Source organism: Rhagoletis pomonella, unplaced genomic scaffold, assembly GCF_013731165.1.
Source record: "Rhagoletis pomonella isolate Grant_MI unplaced genomic scaffold, Rhpom_1.0 Rhpom_scaffold_00002, whole genome shotgun sequence".
NCBI lineage: Eukaryota > Metazoa > Arthropoda > Insecta > Diptera > Tephritidae > Rhagoletis > Rhagoletis pomonella.
The window spans coordinates 17,237,376-17,248,394 of record NW_023458556.1 but is presented as its reverse complement, the minus strand read 5'-3'; the positions used below and the strand labels follow the sequence as shown (position 1 = coordinate 17,248,394).

The following is an 11,019-nucleotide window of genomic DNA, read 5'->3' as shown; positions in this document are numbered from 1 at the left end:
TTTTGTTTGCACATGTAAATCAGCTGATCGTTTGACACTTTTCATGAACTTACAGGAAAAAATACTCCGGACTAAATCCTGTAACTTCTGACTAGGAACAGTTGCTCAGTTACTCTCTCAAATGTGTTCCCACTTACAGGTTTTATGTCAATAGGAAGTTCTGACTAAATCCTGTAAACCGGACTGCTATTGGAACAGACTAATAAGTTACCATTTGCGCTCACTATTGTACTGAGCGTGGCAGTTTTCCAATCTATGCGAATTTTCACATTGCCTTTTAAAGATTCAAGATTTTTGTATTGAATACTGGCTTTAAAAATAATATTTTGAAAATAAATTTTAAAATTTGGCTTTTGATATTTTTAATGTAAGGAAATTTCTTACTTGAAAATTATTTGGCAACCCTATTTAGAAATACGCTGGATGAACTGTACATATCTTGAGCGTATATGTACTTTGTAACTTATTAAAATTAATAAAATACAAATTTGTTTTACAAAAAACGCGGCAAACCTCATCGAAAATATTTTCTAATTAAAGTTATCAAAAATACATTTCTTTCGATATCCATATTGCGATGCTTTCGTTAAATTTTGTAAAATCAAAAATAAGTTGCCACCTTAAATTAATATCCTAAAAGATAACACTTAGTATATAGGCGAAGCATTGTTTAAGAGCATTCTTTTGGTATCCATGAATAGTAATATTGTACCTTTATTTAAAAAAAAAAAAAAATAAAATAAATATTTGATTCAAAATAGGTGGTAACCCTTTGGGACTTTTAAAATACCTTCCATTTTCAACCCATACTAGAATGCTTTATTTAAATTGTAACTAATTTCGAATAGAATAATTAGATAACCTTAAAATACAAAAATCGTTAGCGCTATTTCCGAGAAAAGTCAGTTGACGGTTTGGTGTTATTGGACTTGGGAAAAACTTTAAGAATTATTTACATAAAAAATAGGTATTTAAGGATATAGCTTCCCGCATTTTGATTATTGTTTCATCTACAAATTTGGTATTTTTTCCTCGATTCGTTGATTTAAAGTGAATGTGCCAATTATTTTTAATTAATTAAATAGGTTATGGACATATTTCGTGATGTATGTATGTGTGAATATGTTAATCAGGGGAATTTTAGCACCGTTATTACATATTATGCAAGAGTTTAGTGCAATAAACCATTTGGTACACCCTTTAGTGTCATATGTGGCTGAAAAACTATCAGCAAAGTACTTAAGCCATGAAAAATACCATCGTGATCGATGCCACAGTTGGCGCGTGCATTGTGCAAGCTACCTGTATTTCTCGTTGACCAACCTCGCACAGGTGATGAACTAAACAAACGATCGCTCGCTCTACCACAAACACACCTCTTCTTGTGGATTTTGATGAATTACTACAGCTGTACGAACGCTAGCAAAACAGGCAGCACCTCAAACAGCAAACAGCAGCCACAGCAGTGCAAAGTGTTACTTTGATGTATTGCAAGTGATCAATTAATTGTCTTTCGTATTTACTTGAACTTCTACTTAAAACAGCAGCAACCGCAACCACAACAATAATAAAAAAACATTAAAAGAATGCATTATCGTTTAAGCCACAATTACTTACAACATTACTGATGTTTGTAAGCATGTACCCCCACTACAATTTGTCTGCGACTCCAGCTAATGAGGTCAACACGGCGGTGAGCGGTGCTGCGCTGACAAACGGTTCTCTTGACAATCGCTTGAGGTTAATTCTTCTGCCACGAGCCATACGATATTAATTATACTTCTGCGTAGTCATTATTCGTCAATTTCACTTTTAACTCGTTTGGCTGTGTCTTGATATGCTTAAGAAAAATAGCTAAATAATTTGGAATCGACATTAATGACAGGAATGTTGGCTCATTGGCTCATTGGCTATCATAGCTGGCATTTACAGGTAAAACAGCCCCACAGAAAGAAAATGTCTGGCAAACGAGACTAGTCAACTCTTATGGATTTTGGGTCGCTTCGCCTAATATGAATCTGATCTCATAAAATAAAGGTTGGCACGCTTTTTTCTTTCGAATATAAAAACACCTTCTAAATAGTTTCGAAACAGTAGGTTTTTGATGTTAAAAATAAAAGCTTTGTTCTGATTTCAGTTACGAATCTGGCTAACTAAAATGGTTTGGTTCGCCGTACAATAATTTAGGAAAGGAAGAAAGTGTTAAATAGTAAAATTAGGAGGGCCGCGAGTTTTTCCCCAGATCTAAATTTTCTCCCGTTTGATAACGCTACTTTTGGCTCTATAAGCTCTGCGATCAGACGTCTTAGAATGAACGAAACAATCACAAGATTGTGGATCCGTCCATGTTCTCTAAAGGATTGCTGACGGTGGGGCAGGAAGATGGTCCTTGCGCCATGGCAGAGTTTACCTTCAGGAACGTGAACTCTCGTTGCTCTCGTATTTTCAGAACAAAATTGTGTAATTTTAAATTTAAACAGCCTGATAAATTTAAAATTGATTGGTACAATCTGGCATGAGACGTGAAGTCTCTTAAAGGAGAAAGTATATTGTTGGCTTTCCTACAAGGAAGCAATTTAGAGATTTAAATATTCTATTGTGGATCCTTGTAAAACCTATCTATACCGACGTTTTTGGAAAATGAATGTCGAAAAACGGAGAATAAAATCATTACTTGACGTGCTTTACTTCTGTAAGAGCATAATTAGGACTTAAGAAAGACTGGGGCCACGTTGGTTTGGTGGAAGGCGCATCTGCTCAGCGAAGCTCCGCATGTCTATATGTAAGAGGAGAGACCCGATCGCTGCTGTTGTTGGAATTAGAGACCTTCCTGAATATTCCACCTATATATATCACCGTTTAAAGTGCAAAACCGCGAAACTGATATTTGTGTCAAAAAATTTGTTTGCTCACCAGAAGCTCATTTCCCAATAAAAATAGTAGTCGGATTAAAATGTATTTATGAAGTTAGCCTGAACTAAGTTCGTTTGATAAAAGAGACAACGCGGTTTTGTACTTTAGACGAACGACGACATGTAAATTTCTTCTGAACTGTGCTGCAACTACATAGGTTAGGTACGGGAAGGTTTAGGCGGCTGCTAATGATCACACTAGTACTCCTAAACCCTTTATTTGGGCCCGCTGTGATACGACGCGGATTGTGAATCCCACCTACTCGAACCATCGTGTAGATTCTACAAAGCTTAGCAGCTGACGTTTATCAAATTTGGATTAGTCGCCTATATCCTCGAGAAATTCAGAACTCATGAATTTATTTCTTCTTCTCCAGAGTGCTTGACATTCGCATACCAGGTGCTTTAGGATCTCAGGCTCATATTTGTCTCTGCAGCTCCTGCAGAAGTCATTGCATTGGTTCCGATGACTATGTGCCTGTTAGTAGGCCTACAGCTGTAGGCGGGTTCCTCAAGCACCTTTTATTCGCCTGCAAGCCGTCGAGAAGGTCAGAGCAGCCACTAACAGAAGTGGACAAATCTGAGCACATTTGGAAAATCGCGGTCACTCTGACCATAGCTCGATGAGCGGAAAACAAGAAATGTCCTAGGGAAATACTAACAGGACACCGTGCCATCGGCCACATGACAGTCAGGTTTAGCTCGCAGTATAATGGCCACTGCAGCAACGGAAGTTGCAAAGTCGAGGAAAAGGTAGAAACCCGCATTTCACCTATAGAGAAAAGGCCATTCTAACCCCTAATGCGCCTTATGTACCATTTAAGATCAAAGCTTGGAAGGGTCCGTATAAAATATCGTCAATTCAATTGCCGATTAACTTGACATTTATACCAACAGCAACAACAATGCCTCTGTGGCACATCCGACATACAGGAAACAAGTAGCAAAAAACGAAAAACAAAAAACAAAAAACAAGCAGATTGAATGCTATAAATTTGTACATTTCAACAATAAAAATTGCCAATTACATGCAAGTTAACATAATTATTTGCCACTTTAATTTACCGCTGCAATTGCGCTGTGCTGCCGCCGACAGCAGTCAACGATGACAACGGAAAATGTCAGCGCCTACGTGCGAGCGAGCGTTGCGATCACAACAAGCAGCTAGCAAAACAAAATTGCATTCAAAAAAAAAAAACACGCAGCCTACAAATGCATTCAACGCCCATGCAGCAACGTCAGCGTCACTCTGAATGAAAATTTACGAGCAACTGTCACAATTGGCTAACAGAGAAGTAAACGGGAAGAAGATCTGCTGTTGCAAAAAAAGTACATACACGCATGCATACATATGTATGTTCGGGCTGCAGCGGCTATGAGGAAAAAACGCATTCTTAAGAAAATAGAGAAAAAGCAGGAAAAGTGTGTTCGGTATGAACGCTGGAAGTTACTCGCCTCAAAATTACTTACCACCCCCCTTTTCCACATTTGCTGTTGCATGCCGCGATCCTCATGATCACTTGGCTGCATTTGATTTTCCCCTTTTTCGCTTTGGGGATGGCAAAGAATGCAATGCAATTGGTAGACCGTAAATTGTTCAAATAATTACGCACACACAAACAAATTGATTGTTGGCAGGCGAACATTGGCGTGGCAGGCAGGCAAACGAAGGAGCAGCAGCAGATCAACTCACTTCATTGCGCGGAAATGGCAGCATCAGCAGTAGCCAAGTACTCGCGGTGAAATTGACAACGCTGCCAGTGTCAGCAACTTGTGCAACTCGAGTAGTCGGCAACAATTTGATGAATGTGTCGCTGTGTATTGATGAACGTCGAGTGTCAAACGAATTGACTGGGCGATAACTTGGCGTGCGGATGCGCATGTTGTCGATTAGCGTTGCGATGGTAGATTCGTTTTTCTTTCGGTTGTTGCATTTGACAAAAAAACAATGCGTATGTATGTTAGGGCGGGTCAATTTGTATGGTAGATTTTTTCGACTAGGCGCGTATCCTTCGGTAATGGATTCAGGGTACCATTCTAAGCAAATTAGCCGCGGGAACTATGGGTCGGTCTAAAAGCAATTTGGAGTTTGCCAAATTGAGAAAATGGTTTTCTTGACATTTTACTATAGTGTCGTAAGGAAGTGCTTACATTTTTTATAAAAACATGCTATAAGCGGTTTTTTTTTTGGTATGAGGAATCCATTTTTGTACCTATATTTTTCTTAAAACTTCCACCAGAGGGCGCAAAAGGTTTTCCCTTTCACATTTTCTTCGAAACCTTTTTTCGCAATTTGGTAAACTCCAATTTACACATATAATCCTGTTATGTTATACGCGCATAGTAAAAAAAAAATTTACCCGCCCTAATGTATGTATGCAATGGGGTATAGTTACGGTGACCATCCGTTCTGTTTTTTGCAGGACCGTACTGTTTTTCAAAGGTCGGTCCTGCGTAGTTTTTCAAACCTGAAAAACCTGAAAATGTACCGATTTTTTCCAAGTGTCCTGCATTTGTCCCGCATTTTATTCGTTATTTTAAAATTATCGGACAATGGATGGATTTTTTCAAAAAAGTGTTTTTTGGTACTTTTCGTAGCTTTTCTTCAATATCTCATGAAAAAATCTCCAAAATTAAATTAAATTAACGTAAATTAACGTGAGCGACTTACAGCTCGAAGGGTATTGATGTGCCTCTTACCAAAATATATAACTTGTGGCGACTTCAATGAAAATTATTAGTGCTACATGCGAAAAAAGTGAGATTTTCAATCAAATACGCAGTTTCATTTGATTATTTTTTTCATTATTTAAAAAATTCGATAAAGAAGATATATCATTACAGTAAACTTTGAGCCAATTGTTTTCGTTTTGAACGACTCAAAATTTGCCTATAAAATAATCTTTTAAAGATTTCCACTTTTTGTGCAAGCTATTGTAATTATAATATGTTTTACTATACTTTTATAAATTTTCATGTAAAAAAAGATTAATATCAATGAAGAAAACGTGATTCATTTTTAAAGTTTTAAATGTATTAAGAATTTAGAATCATAAATACTCTTTTGATATGTTTATACTACGTAAATATATGTAGGCATATTTTTGAAAACTTGTCCTTCATTTTGAATCCATATATATATATAGTCCAAAAATGCACATGAAAAAGTAAAGTCGGAAATTGAATGCTTTCACCCCTAGGATTGTTCTATACCGAAAAAATATACCCCCATTTTTTTATTTTGAAATCAAAACATATTTAGAGGTGTTTTATACGGGAAAAAAACAACTTTTAGCAGAAATAGTATAGAATTTTTGAAAATCAATATTTTCCGATCAGAGTTCTGGTTCTCTTCAGGAGACTTCCAAAAATAAATATTTTTTGATACCATTGCATTTTTCGGGGTTTTAGGCGGTTTTTGGCGGACCTATAAAATATTGTACTATAAAAAAATGGTTAAATAAACAATGGGGTGTTATTATTTGAAACGTCCTGAAGGGAAACAGAGCTTTCCTATCGAAAAATATTGATTTCCAAGAATTCTATACCATTTCCATGAAACGTTGTTTTTTCCTCATATAAAATACATGGAAAACTTTGGGCGCTTTGAGCGACCTCTAAATATTTTTTGGTTTCAAAATAAAAAAGAGGGGTTTATTTTTGTCGGTATAGAACAATCCTAGGGGGTGAAAGCATTTAATTACCGACTTAACTTTTTCACGTGAATTTTTGGACCACCCTAATGTACATACATATACATACTATGTATGCATACAGAATCATTGGACGTATTGCTCATTGCATGCAGCAGCAGCGCTCATATAAGAGAAACACACAAGCGAATGCCAAAAATAGCAGCGATGCACGAAAATTTCAACGCGAATTAAAATTTTTGCACAACAATGCAGCGAAGGAATTTTTATTCGTGTTGGCAGCTGAAGCAGCGGCACGGCGAACACTCTTGTAATTAGGCTGTGAATAAAGTTAAGCGAACAAGAATCCACTCCTTTTTTCTCTGGCGAGAAAGGGCTTTAAATAGGGAAAAGTGATGATTAAGAATTGACAATATCTTCAGTATGTCTTTGATATTTTATAATTACATAAGTGCGTTGGGAAATACATATGTAGCAGCAGAATACTAGAAAGAGATCTTTACTCTACCTTCAAGGGGCGTACAGACTCCTGGGACCCATTTGAAAATGGAGTAAAATTAGTATTTTGACGGAGAAAATGTAAACTGTTTCCTTAATTAGATATTAAATGACGATAAGTATGTAGATAGTAATTAAGTATCATAATTTCAATAATAAAATATAGAAATAATGCGGATTCCAACTTTCAGCTGCTAAGCAAAATACCACCAGCAAAGGCCAGCAAATGTTTTCGCCCGAAAGTTATTGCACATGGATTTTTCTTATTCTGTATATTATCCACTGGTAATAACAGTATTTGCTTGCATTATGTCACCTTTAGTGTAATCACGTGTCAAATCGCATGAAGCATATTTGACAAAATTTTGATGGAAATATAAAACCGAAACATAATCAAGATAAGCACATAGCCTAACACTACAACAACATTGCAGCAAATAGGCAATGGAAGGAAGGCATGAAGGATGCCAACATTTATGAGCATATGTAACTTGTAAAAGCATTCCGTATTTGAGCTCTAAGTACGGAGTTTATTTTCAAGTAATTTGTGAAAATTTCTTTCTTCTCTCTGCTACTTTTGCTGTTCGCCATTGCTTAGGAACCACCACTAAATATTTTGCTTTCAATTTGTGTTATAAACCCCCGAATGTAGACACATATGTATGTATGTACATAAGCATGAACATATAGTGGCTTCAATTGGGTTTTATGTTACTCCCTTTTGTTGGTATTCTTTAGTGCCATTTGTATTGACTCAATGAAGCTGATGTAAAACTGATTAACAAGCCTGATAATGGCAACAATTATTTTCTGCAATTACAACAAAAGCAGAAAAAGAACAATGCCGCTGCTCGACTGTTGACTGGCGGGCTAGGCTGGGCTGTCGGACTGGATTCAATATATGTATGACTGAATTACTAAGGATAATAAAACATAATGCACACATGCTTGTGAATTTATTTTTGTTGCCTTTGTTTAAGTACTTGCTGTATGTTGAAAGGTACTTGAATAGTTGGCTTAGCCGTAGCGGCATCTCTTTCATTTCCAAACATCATATTTAATTTCATTGTTTTCAACAGCAAAAATGTGCAATAATATTTTGGTCCTTTTATTTGGCAACAACTGCCTTTTCTACCTTCTTCTATTTATTTATGAATTAATTGTAGAGAGGCTTTAAACAGAGTGATGCCAACGCCACGAATTAAAGTTCATTCAAGCAAAATAATAAATCCCCAATTTTCAAGTTATGAATTCCTCACATATTCCCAGTTTGCTAAATTTATCGAACAAGACCTTTTGCAAAGTACTATGCTGGTCCGAATACCCAGATAAGTTCAAACTTACAGGGAAATTCTGGCTAAGATAGTAAAAAGTCTTTCGTAAGACAAATAAGCACAATGGCACAAAAGTCTTAAAAAACAGCTCTCTCATTCACCACTCGTGGTGAAAATTTATTTTGAGAGAAAGCACTTGTATATCATTTAGCTCGCATTGCTCCAACAATCGCAATGACCGCGTGGGCAGAGCACTGGGGTACAATTCGAGAGATCCAGTTCGAGTCCTTTCTTTTTTTTAATTTTTATATTGTATTGTTTTAAAAAGAAAAAAAAATAATTTTTTTTTAATTTTCATTTTCATTTTAAAAAGAAGAATAATTTTTTTATTTAATTGAATTCATGACCTTTTTTTATTTTGTTCTGTTTTGAATACTTTTTTGTCTTTTCTTAGTTCAATTTTCTTTAAATGTTTAGATTTTATTGTTTATAAGAGAAAGATATTTTTTGATTTCATTTAATTATTAGAAACTTACTTTATTTATTTTTTCTTTTTATAATTTAATTTATTTTTTTTTGTTAATACATTTTCCTTTAATTTTTAGATTTTATTGTTTCAAAAAGAAAAAATTTATTTTTTTATTTCGTTTATTTAGTTTTTTGTCTTGTTTTAATACATTTTTTTTAAATTTTTAGATTTATTTTAAAACTAAAAATTGTTTTAATTACTAGTGTTTTTTTAATTTAATTTTTTGCTTTTTTTAATTTAATTTTTAGATTGTATAGTTATAAGAAGAAAAAAAAATATTTTATTTTAATTTTTAAAATATATTTTTTTTGCTTTATTTTAATTTTATTAACTACAAATTAATTATTTTAACTACACAATTTCCAGTTGGATTTTAGAAAAGTGAAATAAGAATTTTCTACATAAAATCAGTTTTAAAAGTACGGTATTTGTTCTTTTAATATTTTGCTCACGTGGTCATTATCCGAATTCTTTTATATTGCACGCATACAGATCTGCTTCTTTTTCTTCTTCTTCTTATTTGGCACAACAACCGTTTTTTGGTTTTGTGCCGAGACGAAAAAGCTTCGCCAGTTGCCTCTCTCCATTTCAAATTTTCGCCAGTTGTTCATGCGGACGCACTTGGTCCTTCCATTGTAATCGTGGGCGCCCTCGGTTTCGTTGTCCAGCCATGGGTCCAGAGTCATAGGATCTTTTCACCGGAGTGTCGTCATCCATGCGTACAACAAGCCAGCGGAATTGTTGTATTTTTATGGGCTTAACTATGTCTATGTCGTTAAAAAGTTCGTACAGTTCGGCATTTCATCCCATTCATTCGTTCGCACTAAGTATTTCTATTAGATTATTCATTGCGCTAGCTTAAATATTGAAATCACCATCGTTTGAACGAACGCCGTTGGGGGAGAGTCGTAAAGGCAGAAGTGCGACCAACTTTGGCCTTGAAATCATTTCATTCTTGTTTTTACATTGAACTACCTCTCCAATTAAATTCCTATGTAACTCAAGTCCTACCCCCTCGCTACTCTTTTGAACAAAATCAATGCACATGCAAATATAAGTCCTCATCAAAGCTTCTAAGTGATTTTATACATAGCTGCAAATTTTTAACTCCAAACTATGTAAATCTTTTTTTTTCATATTTTTTCCTCCTTAATTTTTACGCAAACATTCGCCCACCGCAATGTCGCCGATTCTCGTGACGCGCTACGTGGGCGCACTAAAACATTGATCGTAACCGCTTTGCAACACTTACATACATACAAACACATCTACATACAAATCGGTCATCAGCAGTGTTGCCAGAACTTTTTGGGCCGACCGGCTAGATTGGCAAAAAAAAGCGGCTAAAAACGGCTAAAATGTTTTAGTGAAATTTCACATAGACTCTGGCAAAAAACGGCTAAAATGTTTTAGTGAAAATCCACATTTTTCTTCACGTTTTAAACCGTATCTTATATATAAAATAGCGTTTAACGTTTTAACGCACATTGGATTTCTTTGCTTAGTTTTTATTATATTCATTGAAGTAAATATTCGCTCTACTTCTGCATTACTTATAGGCAAAACAAGCAAACTAAAAACTAGGTTGCAAAGGTGAGCAAAAGGGTTTTCTCCTAGGGCATTTCGAAATTGATAAACTTCGGCCCAAAATTTTACAGTTGAGTCTAAATTACTCCAGGTATGTAACGTTAACCGTTGCCATTGCATCTCTATGGATGTTATTTCGTCGGCATTTTATTTGTGTTTTTGTTGCTGTAGTTGAACAAATACTTTTGGTTAAATTACTCTTAATGCATTTCCAACCGAAAAAAGTCAATTTTTTTTAGTGTGGCAATATTTGTAGGGAGGCGTTGGCGTAATTCCTTTACTAAAGTGATAATAAAATAGCGACCATTTTCTCGAATTATTTTCTCGGCTTCGTGGTCAAAAGCGTTTGTGCTTACTTTTGTTTTTAAATACTCTTCAAAACTGTGATAAAACTGAGGAAATGGAGCAAGGTATGGTTCCAACGGGGAGCATATAGGATCAAATGTGTTCGCGCTAATAACCACTAGGGAGCATAGATGCGAAAGTAAAACATTGAGTTCATTAAAAATCTTAATTGGCTCTGCATTATTGCTTTCGAACAACTTGTTTACTTTTTGCACCTCAAA

At 35.3% G+C, this 11,019-nt stretch overlaps 1 protein-coding gene across 1 annotated transcript in view; it reads left to right on the top strand.

Annotated features, from left to right (window-relative positions):
• Nucleotides 1-11,019, top strand: part of LOC118734475 (pancreatic triacylglycerol lipase-like) — a 15,218-nt gene that overhangs the window by 226 nt on the left and 3,973 nt on the right. The gene's annotated exons all lie outside the window — the stretch shown is intronic.